We start from the raw sequence: 16601 nt of genomic DNA on the forward strand, positions 1-16601 counted from the left end.
CAGGCACATTCCTCCATCCAAGATCATCCCATACAGAAACAGGATCATCAAGGTCAGTCAGCACTTGTTGCATCTGCCATAAGACCTCTGCGTCCATAGCTGTGGGCAAAGCACACTGGTACTCTGCCACATTGCCGGTTCTTCAGCCAGGATTTCAGAGTTGTCCACTGGTATTTTCTGATAGTCCCAGGCAAAGGGAGCCCAGCCCTGGCGCTGAGCAGAGTCTAGCAGCCGTCTGTAAGCGATTTCCAGCTCCCATTCCTGAACGACCAGAAACTCCATATCTTCCCGTGCCCAGTGCACTTCCGAGACATTCAGTAGCCCTTCTCTGAAATCCATGATTTCGTCCAACCGCCACTCCAAATCACTCCCAAAGTTAGAGTTCCCTGTCAGCTTCACATAAGAGTCCCAGGTCGCCATAGCTTAAGCCTTCCGTTAGGCTGTCATCCGCTATCCAGGGACATGCTTGGGATACATGCCACCGAAGGGCTCTGTAGTTCTCATCCAGCCACATCTCTGCCCAGACCAGCCTGCTTTATTCAGCTGTCTGTTCCTTGTGCGGTTTTTCTCCCAACAACAGCACCTGCAATCCATACCTCGACCAGTACCTTTCCCGGTTGGAGGGGAGAACTTTTTCCTGGTGTCGCTGCTCATGGGCTAGCGCTTCCTTCCAGAGTTCGCAGCGAATAGAATCAAACCATCCCAGCAGGACCTGCTCTGATACTGGTCCTCTGTGCTGTATCTGCTTCTCTCGCAACCTCCTTCCGAATTCCTCTTCCATGGCGGCTGGTATCTGTACCTCTTCTTTTTCTCCTGCTATCCGGAACTTGGATCCAGGTGGAGGTTGGATGTCCCCAACTGCAGGAAGTATCCCACTGCTGATCACCAATGTAACGGAACGTCCCACACTTCCATCATATACCGCTTCCTATCAGTCTGGATATAGATATCAGATATTCCAGCTGCTCACAAGCACACAACGAGACGAGACTTGTTTGTCTGCTGAACATGGAGTGTTTAATAGAACCAAGAATACAACCTTATATACAGTTAGAGGAGGTAAACAGAACATAAATTAACATGAGCTAATTAACTAATTATTTACCCAGACTAGGCGACTCAGAGATATAATCTTTTCATGGTAGACGTCCCGTCTCCTCGCTCACCTGCTATACAATACACATTATCATAAGTGTAAACACAGGACATCTTCACACAATAGCAGGGTCAATTAGCACAGAGAACAGACAGATGGCTGGAGGTGAGGACATTAGAATATAACAGTATGTGTCCCAACATTAAGAATGAGTCACTCTTACTATTAACCCGTTGAGTTCAGAATCAACAAACAGTAAATAGTTCTTTACAGATATCCTGGAATATATTGTGGATAATAATTACATAATAATCCCATCTCAGGTAGTCCAATATATAATTTCTCAGTCATCCTATGTCCACTAGGGGCATAGGATGATTTTAGACATAAGAGGGTACGGAGATGTCCCGGGTGAGTCTGTCACACAGACTATTAGGTAATTGTTCCTGTGTTCTGTCTGTTTAACTGTAGCTTCCCATAATACCTAATTTGCATATTTTCCTTGCACTTGTAACAGAAGTTTGACTATTGACATAAATAAGAAAAACCCACAATGTAAATGGTCGGTGATTGGATTCTCACCTGCATTTTTAATGTGCCACTCAGTTGTAGATGCTGGTGCAGACTAAAAATATCACCACCACTTTTAAAAAATAGAAATTGCAGTTAGTACTCATAGCTATGGTACACTCCTATTCCCTTCCATCCTTCTCCCTCTTTACACATCACAGTTAATGACAGCCTACCTATTGCATGCTGAGGCCTTTATATGGAGTGACATTGCATTTTACCTCTGCCTCCTGTAGGAAAGCTGTTTCATCATTGGTCAAAAGGGGAAGTTGGGTCACTATGTCCATAAGCATTTACCTTGAGTAAATTGGCCCAATCCTCCCACAAACGTGTTTCATTAATACCCAACATTTGATTAAAAAAGGGGAACACCACCGTTTTTTTCCCCTAGCTACAATGCCATTAGCTCTTTTAATGCCACACTTATCTTTAATAACATTGTTTAGTAATTGTCATTTGTGTTCAAGTTTATAATCTTCATTTTTTTTTAAATTTACTTTTCATGCTTTTTTTGCCATAAAGTCTTTGTTGTGTTATTTCTCTGCACACCTAAAGATGACACACCTTGCTCACCCAGCACTTACCGATACATATTGAGGTATTTCAAAGAACTTATTAGGCCAAGCATAGCCTAAAAGAAGAAAGGATTGGAAGAGTACTTCCAATGCAATCAATAAGACAGTAATGTTACTCTGAGATATATGGTTAAACACCTGCAGTATTCTGACTAACAGTAATTAACAGAACTGACCTGCATTTACCTAGCAACAGCTATAAAGACAGTCCTAACTTACTATAAAGCCGCGTACACACGATCATTTTTTGGCATGAAAAAAACGTAGTTTAAAAAAATTTCATTAAAAATGATCGTTTGTGGGCTTCACATCATTTTTTTCGAACATGCTGCATTTTTTTAACGACGTTTTAAACAATGTCGTTTTTCAGTGGGTAAAAAATAATCGTGTGGGGGCTAAAACGACGTTAAAAACCCGCGCATGTTCAGAAGCAAGTTATGAGATGGGAGCGCTTGTTCTGGTAAAACTACCATTCATAATGGAGTAAGCACATTCATCACGCTGTAACAGACAGAAAAGCGCGAACCGTCTTTACTAACACGGAATCAGCTAAAGCAGCCCGAAGGGTGGCGTCATCGGCATGTAACTTCCCCTTTATAGTGCCGTCGTACGTGTCGAATGTCACCGCGCTTTGCTAGAGCATTTTTTAAAACGATGGTGTGTGGGCAACGTCGGTTTAATGATGAAGTTGGAAAAACTTTGTTTTTTTCTACATGCCGAAACACGTCTTTTTTTTTCATGCCGAAAAAATGATCGTGTGTACGCGCATAACCGTCCAAGTTTTTATCTGACTGACCAGTGATTGCTAAAAAAAACCCAAAAAAAACAAAACAAAACTATTGGGTGGCAAAGTTGGGGCCCTTGAGCAAGAGCCATTGTTGTCTTTCCAGCAGACAACATATTAACTTGTGCAATGTTAGTCTCCTCTCCTCCTCTGGGTCTCTGGATACCTGTGCTGGCTCAGGTCATGTCCTCAGACAGGATAGAATTGCTTTGATGTCTCTCTTTCAGTCCTGCTGAGGCAGTCCCCCCTTCTTTACAAGCTGTGGGAGTACTCTCAAGCACAGTCTGATCCAATTAGGCATCCAAATTACACCTTAAACCCTCCAAAGGAGGGTTTTTCTCAGTCTCTATGCTTCTCTGAGTCTCACCAATTGTGGTCAGCTATGGGAGGGATCCTCTCAGCCAGCAGCAGCAGCAGATCTTCTTCAAACACCTGTTTTGCTTCAAGTAATCTCCCCTTTCTTCACCAACCAGCAGACCCACCTCTGTTTGCTCTGTTGCATCAGAAGTCATCTCCGGATAAAATCAGACCCAGCAAAGATGCTGCCCACTGCACGGGAGACATGCCATAGACAAAGTTTGCAAATTGGTCTACATAAAGATGGCTGCTGCAGTTGTGCATTAATGAATAATCAGTTTAACCCTGTCCACCACTGCAGAGGATAATAAAGGAACAGCAAAGAAAGAAGTTCCACAGCAGTTATCAGCTACAGTCCCATATACAAGTCTTTGCCCTAGTATCGGTAGTACCAAATAATTTGCCCAAAGTTTATATTTAATATAGCTGTGGAGTCTGGCATAGAATAAATGGAATCCCTTATCTCTTTACCTTCAGCACTTTTTGAGTCCAGTCAGTTATTCAATGAAAGGGCTGATTGGGCACCCTTGTAGGACTGTAGATAGAGCACCGGTTGGCCCTTGTTATACCCAGCAATCTTTGGTTAGACATACTTTTATTCCAGAGTAATGTACAGTGGGCTATATCAGATGTTTTACAAACTACAGACAAAAAATGTGTCTGTGCACTATATTTTAATATGACAAGCAAGAATCCAGCACCAGGATGACAAACACATTAAAACAGCAATTAAGATGAACTGCTAATTAGTTTTACTAAGAGGCTGATGAGAAGTAAATGTTTTTGCTGCGGCGATTACAGATCTGCACCTGACACAAGGAGGCTCACTTTACCTGTTCTAACAACATAAGAAAGAATGCCACCTGGAATAACCCTTTCATCACCATGTCTCCATCCCATGGTGTTGTATCTGTATGTAGTTTTTATGACATCAAATAGTTAAATGGTTCACTACTTCTGACCTAAGCTTAAGATCATTTGCTTGCTCCTACACCAGTTATGAAAGATATGTACTGTATTTTCCTTTTGGAAAATAATATCTATCTACAAAATATTTAGTGTTTGAAATGAGTACCATGTATTATATTAACAACTGATAAATGTTCCCTTTTTTCATTATCATACTGCGAGAAGTTTACTAACAAAGATGTGTAGGTGCAATCTAGACATTTAAAGGATGCTGAGATTGACCATTTCACACGTGTCAGATTGAGGCTGGGTTCAAACAAATGCAAATTGGATGCAGGTTTCCCCACATTCAATTCACATGACAGGTAAGTTTCTCAGTGGAACTGGTTGACACCGGTTGATGTCCAAGGGGGCCATGTTCCCGATTGAAAAAAAGGTCTGGTCTGTGTTTGGGTCCGGTTCAGGTGCAAATTCAGGCAACAATTCGGACCTGAATCACACCTAAACTGGACAGGCATACACCAGACCACAGGCAACGAACTCACGCGGCCACCAATGCACAGCCTATTGCATTAGGGTGTGCACCCCAAAGCTCAAACACACATGTGTGCGTGTATATCTAGGGCAGTATGGAAATGGAAAGTGTCGGTAGAGCAGTAGATGATGTCAGTAGGGCAGAGGTTGGGGTCAGTAGAGCAGTGGATGGTGTCAAAAGGGCAGAGATTGGTGTCAGTAGTTTATTTTTTATATTTTGTTTACTATTACAATTTCTGTGTTTTATCATAACGTGTGTGTTTCTCATTGGGTATTGCACTTACACTATTGCCAGGTGTGCCAGAGGGGGCTGAGGCTTTTATTAAGGTTGAGAGACAGGGTAACATACTGATCATATAAAAGCAGCTCTTATCGCTACACATTCAAGGCCCTTTTTCCAGCATGCGGGGATTTGGTGAGCAGTAAAGCAAAACGCCTACAAGTAATTTCTGTTAAAATAAGTGATGCCAACTTAGGCCAAAGGAGCACTTACATTATATAGTACACCATTATATCTATTGATATGTCACCTTTAGCTGATGGCACATTGTAAATCAGGGGTGCCCAAACCTTTGAAAAGCGATGGCCACTAAGCGACTTGGTAACCGGTCGCGGGCCGCAGTGAGCGGAGCGGTGGGTGGCATGTCCTTGTCCGCTCTGCATATGCAGAGCGGACACTGACACAGCTCAGCTATTACTTTTTAGGGGATCGATTAGAGATAGGACAGAAGTCGGTTTATGTCTGCCACTACTTAGAGGTGAATGGAGGGTCCAATTGGTCGGACTGTCAGACTGACCATGTAAAAAGGGCCCCAAGGCTGCTTTCATCACACTGATGCGCTGCGGTTTACCGACACTGCGGATGAAACACAGTGTACCCTTTGGCTTTCCTGCACTTTGCAATAGACTTCTATTATATTCTGCAGGTTGGTGCACTTTCAGAAAGCTCACCAAACTCGCAGGTAATAATAGAAGTCTATGGCTCAGTGCAGGTACCCTGCAGGTAAACTGCTCTGCACCTGTGGATCAGTTTGAAAGCAGCCCATTAACCACTGCAGAACAGATAAGCCCATATATACACTGTGATCTTTGTAATAAACGTATCTTTAGTAACAGTATTCTATTCTATCCTCTAACAGGAGGTCGCGGGCCACATCAGAAGGCTCCGCGGGCAACATGTTGGGCACCCCTGTTGTAAATGAGATCTTATTTATGTCTGTTCACTGTTGTGTGAGCCTATCAGGTATCACCTATATGGTATTTTTACCTAATAAATTGTGCTACACTATGTTGGTTTTGCGCTTTCGTTCACTTCCTTTCCTATTTTACAGATTGTGGATTTCCAGCCCACATATGAAAACAGCCTTGCCAGTACCAACAGTGTCAGCTATTTTCTACTAATTGACATTTTTATTTCCTATACCTCCGGGAATAAGTATCTTTCAATACCCCTGTATTTACCTGGTATATGACAGTGTTTTTTGGTCATCTTTTTAATCTCTTGTTACCAGTGAATGTCAAAATCTCTTGTCTGACCACTTTTGGGCTTTGTTATTTGTTTCAATGGGCCAGATCCACAGCCAGCGCCGCAAATTAAGCTTACTCAAAACTTATGTCATTTATGTTACGGCGCCTAAGTTAGTGTTGTAAGTTGCCGTATCCACAGCGCATTTGCGCTCACAAAATTGCGCTTGCGTAACTTAAATTCTGAGGCGTAAGGAGGGGTTATTTCAAGTGGGAAGGAAGTGGGCGTGCTTCATTGTAATGAGCCGTGACCCATGCAAATGAAAGGGCTGGCTCGTACTGCGCATGCGCGCACGAATCTGCTTCTCACTGGGCATGTGCAGAACTTTGCTCGGCGCAATCAGTGAGATAGGTAAAAGGCCAAGCGTACTTAGTTTGAGGATCTAAAAAATGAGTGCAAAAAACTGCTCAAAGGGAACCTACGTATTGCACTTCCCGGCGCTAAGGACAGGCTATCAACTCAAATGTACAGATAAGATCAAGTATAAAGTTAAATTATATTATATAAACAATCAACAGAAATAAAAATCTCTGTAAAAACCAGAAGTAATATATATATTGCAGCAGCTATCTAAAATAGATAAAACATCTAAAATATAAACAAAGTATCAATCAAAATAAAACCAGTGTATATAGGTTTAAAAAATGATAAAAACAGCGCTATGCATAAACATGTAGATAAAGGTGTTGGAAAGAAAGTCCATAAATCAGTGAATCAAAAATAAAGTTCAAGGTGCTGATTTGAAATGTTTCTTCAAGGAATGGTAGTAAACCCTCCACCGATTTCCAATTTCACCAAACGTGAGACACAGCTTCCCCTCTGGGGTTTAAACCACCAGAAGATCAATATAAAATAGCCTTGACACATATCAGCATGAGTTGGACCTCCAACCTCATTCCAGAAGCAGCAAAGGATTTTAAAACAACTCCAAGCAGGGGTTCATGAAGAAAACAGATGGCACCAAAATAGTGTAATATCGCTTTTAATAAAAGTAAAATCCCGTATGATAACACACCCCGCTTCCTATCTACGTACAATGTATATACTTGTAAATGAGGCATAAGAATCAAGAGTCAACTTCACCGCTCTCTCCACACACAGGGGGTCGCGCTTGAGCTGGATGCACGCTGCTGAGAACGCCTGGTCTGATAGGAAGGTACAGCGGTGGAACGCACTCTTCTCAACTTCCTGGATACGCCGTCGTAGCCACGCCCTGACGCGTTTCGTCACATCCGAACTTCAACAGAGGGCGTGGCTACTCGGCGTACATTACGTGTCTATGTAGTTCCCGGTCAGCGGCTATTGGATATGACGCGCACACACCTCCGTTCTCATTGGTGTACCGAGAGACGAAGGAGGAGCAGACGTCAGCCGAGGACAGATCATGGGGAACTCAAACGCAGACACGAAGTAATTATAGGACCCTGCACATATGATCGCAACAATAGCGCGATCGAAAAGTATATGATTTAACACCACCAAATGTTGCGATTTACGCAAACTAGCAGGTATTCATAAACAAAAGGGTCAATTCATGTTATATATCTTAGAATTAAAAATAATCCACATATGCTTATAGTCCATGAGTGCTGAGGAGAAGAATATCAAAGTGACAGATAGGTCAATGAAGAATCTAAAACATCCTATCGATTCCATTAAACCCTTCATACAGCCATCAACTATTGGATGTGATCTCTGAATGCACATTCAATCTTATAAGGCAAAGCGTGATATTAGCATATATCATTGTGCATTACAATACAGCAAAGCAAGAATGCACAGACCAGAAGTATATATAACACATTGATACATAATTCAATATATAAGGAAGAGGAAAAAAATTAAAAAATATATAAAAAAATATGGATATTATATCAGTAATATATGAAGGAAACACACCTCAGAACATATAAAAATGATATATAAATCTCAAAAATAATAATAATAATGATAGGAATTTACTTTTAAAAAATTACTTTTAAAAGCTAATAATACTAATAAAGGTTGGAGAAATCACTATACAGTGAAAATTAAAATTGACATTAAAATAGCATATTTTAGAGATAAAATCAAAACAAAAATCTCAAAGAAAATATGTAACATAGCATAGTGAATATTTGTGTATAATCTTCCAAAAAGAAATAGGGACCAACTTTTTGGGGAAAATGCTAAGCACAAATATAATATATTTTAGGAACTATACTGAGGTTAGTAGTCGCTAATAAAGCAGTTAATGTCTAACTCGACATTTAACCCTTTCGGCACCAATTGGTCAACAGAAAAGATCCACTCAGTTTTCAAGCTTTGACAGCTCCCTTACACGATTCGAACCCCTCCAAGCGGGTTTTAGGTGACGAACTCCCCAAAATTTTAAACCTGCTGGGTTTTCATCATGGAAAATTTAAAATGTAAGGAAACATTATGGTCTACATAACCGGCTTTAATATAGCTATATGTTCCCCAATCCTGACTTTCAATTTTCTTTTGTACGTCCTACATACATTAACTTGCATGGACATTGTAAGATATACACTACATATGAAGTGTTACAGTGTAATGAATTCCTTAATGGGGAATATCATGTTGTTAGATGTCGAAGTGATACTTTCGATAGCTCTCATCGGTCTATCAACTTCCCTACAAGGTAACATTTTCGACATGCAAAAAAGCCATCTTTATCCCAAAAAGTGGGAAGTTTTTTTTGGGGGGTCTATTACCTTCTTACAACCCTGTCTCCAAAGCATTGTGCTTTTTTGTAGATAAAATTCGGTTGATGGGGATGACTGTTCTTAAAATCTTGTCCAGAAAGAGCACATGCCAATGTGATGAAAAGATAGTTTCACTTCTTTGTACTGAGAGTGGTAGCCTGATACGAAACTCCACTCATGAGTGTTCACTTTAGTGGTTGGTGGTTTTATTCGAAGACACTCAATTCTAGGTATCAAAGCCAGATCTTCGATGGTTTTGGACAATTGATTTTCATGGTATCCCTTTTCTAGGAATTTATCTTTTAATATGCTAGTTTGGGCTAGGAAATCTTCATCGTTGGTACAATTGCGCCGTACTCTGGTGAATTGTCCTTTTGGGATATTCCGTAGCCAGCCCTTGGGTGGTGCCCACTGATAGTGGGTAAATAAACTGTTTGAATCCGTGGGTTTGAAATATACCCTAGTACCCAGTTTATCACCACTACGATAAATATTTAAATCTAAAAAATGGATACTGTCCTGATTGTACTCGCTTGTCAGATTTATATTACACTTATTATCATTCAGTTCTTTTAAAAAAGCCTCAAGTGATAAAATGGGTCCAGCCCAGATAAAAAATAAATCGTCGATATATCTTCGGTATAAAATCAAATGGTCACGTTTAATGTTAAAAATCGTTTTATCTTCCCATTCTGACATGAATAAATTCGCCACACTGGGCGCGAACTTAGCCCCCATAGCAACACCTGATTTTTGTAAATAAAAATGTCCATCGTACCAAAAATAATTGTGGCCAAGGCAAAAATCTAAAGAATCACGTAGAAAAACTTTCAAGGTATGAGATAGGTCGTCTCTCTGTGAAAGTGCCCAATTAAGGGCCAAAAGGCATCGTCATGCTGAATCACAGTGTAAAGTGAGGATACGTCAGCAGTTACAAGAAAAACTTCATCTTTACCTGACAGATCTATATCTTGTAAGAGTATAAGGAGATCTTTTGTGTCTTTTAGGTAGGCCTTAGTTCAGACCACACTTTTTTGTAAAAAGACATCTAAGAATTGGCCCAAACGTGATGAGAGAGATCCAATACTATTAACTATGGGTCTGCCAGGAGGAAATTGAAGATCCTTATGGATCTTGGTAGAGTATATATATCGTAGGGATCCTACTACTACTAGGTACCAAAAATCTCCGTTCCTTGGCCGAAATGGCCAATTTTCGATAGCCCATTTCTACCAAGGATTTCAATTGTTCTTCATACTGTGCAGTTGGATCTCTGCTTAATCTGCTGTAAGTGGCTTCATTTGTCAGCATTTCCATCATCTGAGTGTGGTAAAAATCTTTTGACAATATAACGACTCCTCCACCCTTGTCTGCTGGCCTGATGATGATATCTTTCCTCTCTTCTAGTGATTCTATTCCTTCCTTAATATGCCTTGGATTTACGCTTCTTTTTGGTTTTATATGTTCAAGGTCGCGCAGGTACTAACCCTTTGAACACCTCCAATGGTTGATTGCAGCCCACTAATGGGGTTTGAATAAAGATTTATTTCTAAGACCACTGTCTGTGGGTACTGAAGACGAACCACTGACGGATTCAAATTTTTATTCAAGAAATATTTTTCCCCAGGACGGTCTGGATGATCCCGACTCCATGGGAGAATGGCTTGAGTTCTTCAATGGGGTCGGTTTTAAATTACAGGACTTAGTCCTTAAAAGGAAGAAGAAGAAAATGCTTCTTTAGAAACAAAAATCAAAGAGTTGCAAGTAATGCCTTGACCCTATCAAGGATAGCCAGCAATTAGTTGATTTTAATATACGCATTAAGAAAAGGTTGGAGAAAATTGACAAAGAAACTCAAAAAAAGAAAATTAAAAAATTTCATAGAGATGTAGGTGATTTAGAACAAATTGCATATATCTATGGCAACAGACCAATATGATTACCACAAGAGATAATGATGCCAACAGTATGGACACCCATCAAGTAGCTACTGATGGTGGAACCCAATCAGATACTGTCCCTGTACCACTCCAGGGTGATAGAAGAGATTTGGGTCAACAACAGGCACCAACAAATTATCTAACACCAGTAAGGCATGAAACTAATCATACAAGGGGACGACCAAGAAATAGAGGATCGACGAACTCTTCCGTCTATTATCGTCCACCACCACCTGAAGGTTATTACAATGTACCTGTACATAATAGTTATGACCGCTTCGGGAAATGAATAATGCTTCTGGATACCAGTCACCCCGTCCTTTTTTAGGAGAGGCAGGGGTTGGCAAAAGAGGGGCAGAGGGGCTCCAACCCAGAGGGGGAGACCACCTGCATATCCACAGCAAACACCATATTACAGAGATACCCAAGCGGAGATAGGACACAGGGAACCTCAATGGAAGGACCAGACCAATTGGGACCGAGAGAGACCTTCCCAGTCTGTCCCATGGAGAGAAGAAAGAGGGGATGCAGGCCAGGAGAAGGACCCAACAACAGAAAAAGAAGAAAGAGAGAACACGAATAAGTGGAATTTTCAACCTGACTGACACGATCCTGACAACCAAGGAAAACAACATTCTCAATTTGGGCCTGAAATGTGGCCTCCATCGTCCAATTAATAAGTTTGACGTGTTCATTGACGTACACAAGTACGTAAGAAGTTAAATATTAAAAAATATTTCTTGAATAAAATTTGAATCCGTCAGTGGGTTCGTCTTCAGTACCCACAGACAGTGGTCTTAGAAATAAATCTTTATTCAACCCCTTAGTGGGCAGCAATCAACCATTGGAGGTGTTCAAAGGGTTAGTACTGCGCGACCTTGAACATATAAAACCAAAAAGAAGCGTAAATCCAAGGCATATTAAGGAAGGAATAGAATCACTAGAAGAGAGGAAAGATATCATCATCAGGCCAGCAGACAAGGGTGGAGGAGTCGTTATATTGTCAAAAGATTTTTACCACACTCAGATGATGGAAATGCTGACAAATGAAGCCACTTACAGCAGATTAAGCAGAGATCCAACTGCACAGTATGAAGAACAATTGAAATCCTTGGTAGAAATGGGCTATCGAAAATTGGCCATTTCGGCCAAGGAACGGAGATTTTTGGTACCTAGTAGTAGTAGGATCCCTACGATATATACTCTACCAAAGATCCATAAGGATCTTCAATTTCCTCCTGGCAGACCCATAGTTAATAGTATTGGATCTCTCTCATCACGTTTGGGCCAATTCTTAGATGTCTTTTTACAAAAAAGTGTGGTCCGAACTAAGGCCTACCTAAAAGACACAAAAGATCTCCTTATACTCTTACAAGATATAGATCTGTCAGGTAAAGATGAAGTTTTTCTTGTAACTGCTGACGTATCCTCACTTTACACTGTGATTCAGCATGACGATGCCCTTTTGGCCCTTAATTGGGCACTTTCACAGAGAGACGACCTATCTCATACCTTGAAAGTTTTTCTACGTGATTCTTTAGATTTTTGCCTTGGCCACAATTATTTTTGGTACGATGGACATTTTTATTTACAAAAAACAGGTGTTGCTATGGGGGCTAAGTTCGCGCCCAGTGTGGCGAATTTATTCATGTCAGAATGGGAAGATAAAAACGATTTTTAACATTAAACGTGACCATTTGATTTTATACCGAAGATATATCGACGATTTATTTTTTATCTGGGCAGGACCCATTTATCACTTGAGGCTTTTTTAAAAGAACTGAATGATAATAAGTGTAATATAAATCTGACAAGCGAGTACAATCAGGACAGTATCCATTTTTTAGATTTAAATATTTATCGTAGTGGTGATAAACTGGGTACTAGGGTATATTTCAAACCCACGGATTCAAACAGTTATTTACCCACTATCAGTGGGCACCACCCAAGCTGGCTACGGAATATCCCAAAAGGACAATTCACCAGAGTACGGCGCAATTGTACCAACGATGAAGATTTCCTAGCCCAAACTAGCATATTAAAAGATAAATTCCTAGAAAAGGGATACCATGAAAATCAATTGTCCAAAACCATCGAAGATCTGGCTTTGATACCTAGAATTGAGTGTCTTCGAATAAAACCACCAACCACTAAAGTGAACACTCATGAGTGGAGTTTCGTATCAGGCTACCACTCTCAGTACAAAGAAGTGGAAACTATCTTTTCATCACATTGGCATGTGCTCTTTCTGGACAAGATTTTAAGAACAGTCATCCCCATCAAACCGAATTTTATCTACAAAAAAGCACAATGCTTTGGAGACAGGGTTGTAAAGAAGGTAATAGACCCCCCAAAAAACTTCCCACTTTTTGGGATAAAGATGGCTTTTTTGCATGTCGAAATGTTTACCTTGTAGGGAAGTTGATAGACCGATGAGAGCTATCGAAAGTATCACTTCGACATCTAACAACATGATATTCCCCATTAAGGAATTCATTACATGTAACACTTCATATGTAGTGTATATCTTACAATGTCCATGCAAGTTAATGTATGTAGGACGTACAAAAAGAAAATTGAAAGTCAGGATTGGGGAACATATAGCTAATATTAAAGCCGGTTATGTAGACCATAATGTTTCCTTACATTTTAAAATTTTCCATGATGAAAACCCAGCAGGTTTAAAATTTTGGGAGTTCGTCACCTAAAACCCGCTTGGAGGGGTTCGAATCGTGTAAGGGAGCTGTCAAAGCTTGAAACTGAGTGGATCTTTTCTGTTGACACATTGGTGCCGAAAGGGTTAAATGTCGAGTTAGACATTAACTGCTTTATTAGCGACTACTAACCTCAGTATAGTTCCTAAAATATATTTATATTTGTGCTTAGCATTTTCCCCAAAAAGTGGTCCCTATTTCTTTTTGGAAGATTATACACAAATATTCATATGCTATGTTTACATATTTTCTTTGAGATTTTTGTTTTGATTTTATCTCTAAAATTTGCTATTTTAATGTCAATTTTAATTTCACTGTATAGTGATTTCTCCAACCTTTATTAGTATTATTAGCTTTTAAAAGTAATTTTTTAAAAGTAAATTCCTATCATTATTATTATTATTTTTGAGATTTATATATCATTTTTATATGTTCTGAGGTGTGTTTCCTTCATATATATACTGATATAATATCCTATATTTTTTTATATATTTTTTAATTTTTTTCCTCTTCCTTATATATTGAATTATGTATCAATGTGTTATATATACATTCTGGTCTGTGCATTCTTGCTTTGCTGTATTGTAATGCACAATGATATATGCTAATATCACGCTTTGCCTTATAAGATTGAATGTGCATTCAGAGATCACATCCAATAGTTGATGGCTGTATGAAGGGTTAATGGAATCGATAGGATGTTTTAGATTCTTCATTGACCTATCTGTCACTTTGATTATTCTTCTCCTCAGCACTCATGGACTATAAGCATATGTGGATTATTTTTAATTCTAAGATATATAACATTGAATTTGACCTTTTGTTTATGAATACCTGCTAGTTTGCGTATCGCAACATTTGGTGGTGTTAAATCATATACTTTCGATCGCGCTATTGTTGCGATCATATGTGCAGGGTCCTATAATTACTTCGTGTCTGCGTTTGAGTTCCCCATGATCTGTCCTCGGCTGACGTCTGCTCCTCCTTCCGTCTCTCGGTACACCAATGAGAACGGAGGTGTGTGCGCGTCATATCCAATAGCCGCTGACCGGGAACTACATAGACACGTAATGTACGCCGAGTAGCCACGCCCTCTGTTGAAGTTCGGATGTGACGAAACGCGTCAGGGCGTGGCTACGACGGCGTATCCAGGAAGTTGAGAAGAGTGCGTTCCACCGCTGTACCTTCCCTATCAGACCAGGCGTTCTCAGCAGCGTGCATCCAGCACAAGCGCGACCCCCTGTGTGTGGAGGAGAGCGGTGAAGTTGACTCTTGATTCTTATGCTCATTTACAAGTATATACATTGTACGTAGATAGGAAGCGGGGTGTGTTATCATACGGGATTTTACTTTATTAAAGCGATATTACACTATTTTGGTGCCATCTGTTTTCTTCCATGAACCCCTGCTTGGAGTTGTTTTAAAATCCTTTGCTGCTTCTGGAATGAGGTTGGAGGTCCAATCATGATGATATGTGTCAAGGCTATTTTATATTGATCTTCTGGTGAGTTTAAACCCCAGAGGGGAAGTGTGTCTCACGTTTGGTGAAAATTGGAAATCGGTGGAGGGTTTACTACCATTCCTTGAAGAAACATTTCAAATCAGCACCTTGAACTTTATTTTTGATTCACTGATTTATGGACTTTCTTTCCAACACCTTTTATCTACATGTTTATGCATAGCGCTGTTTTATCATTTTTAAACCTATATACACTGGTTTTATTTTGATTGATACTTTGTTCATCTTAGTTTGAGGATCGCCCTGTGTATAAATAGCCCCAGTCAAACACACTTCCCTTGCAAAAGTATTTCCCTGTGTTCCCCTTCCTAGAGCAAGTTGCTTCTGCTCTGATGTTTGTCGGTGTTTGTTGGTGAGTTGTGTGTGATAGAGAAGTTTTGGAGGAGTATTAGATTGTAGTTGGTGTTTGTTTCTGCTAAGTGTATTTTCTGTTTGTTTTTGTTTGTTTGTTGTGTGTGTATTTTTGTTTGTTTGTCCTGTGAGTTTCTTCTTGTTGCTGAGTGGTGTCTGTGATGGCACCCAAGCGCAGGAAGCTCAATTTTAATCAGGTTGAGAAGCAAATCCTTGCTAGGTCCATCGTCCTATATGGGCGCTATTTACATGGGCCTGAGAGCCGGAACACCTCCCCGGCCCAAAGAAAGGTGATTCTAAAGAAGGTTACGGATCAGATTAATGGGGGGGGGGGGGGGGGAGACGAGGACCCCCGCTGGCATCCAAAAAAAGATAAAGATCTTAAGAGCGTGGTCCGGAACAAGGTGGCTAAGATCAATGCCCATGCCAGGGGCACTGGAGGAGGGGGACCCTGCCCCATGCGTCTGAGTGAGGAGGAATGGGCAGTGGCCCGGTGTTTCCAGCCAGAGCAGGTGGTGGGCCTGCGTGGATATCAGACAGGTGTTCCTGTGGGGCCAGGTAAGTTTTTGTTTTTTCTATGTGGTGATTAGCATGTGTGGGTGGGGGAAGGGAAGATGTGCCAAGTGTGTGGATCCTCAAACCTGTGATTGTTTTGTGTCCTCCACAGATGACCAGGAGATTGCAGGCCATCAGGCCAGGAGGTTGCTGGCCCATCAGGCAGGCTGCTGCACCACCCAAGGACAAGAGGCTGCTGAGGATTCCCCAGGGGAGGGGAGTGGCCAAACCTCCCCTCATGAGGAGGTTGAGGGGGAGGAGGATGAGGGGGAGGAGGATGAGGGGGTGGAGGAAGAAGATCTTCAAATTGGCCGGGAAGTCCTTTTGGCCTCTGATATGATGACCTTTGAGGATACCCTTGAGGCTACACTTGAGGCTACCCCTGAAGGCTACCCCAGAGCCTACCCCAGAGGCTGGCAGCAGTCAGGCCACCATCAGGGGTAGCCCCTCCCACTCCTCCCCCA

Source organism: Rana temporaria, chromosome 1, assembly GCF_905171775.1.
Source record: "Rana temporaria chromosome 1, aRanTem1.1, whole genome shotgun sequence".
Lineage (NCBI taxonomy): Eukaryota > Metazoa > Chordata > Amphibia > Anura > Ranidae > Rana > Rana temporaria.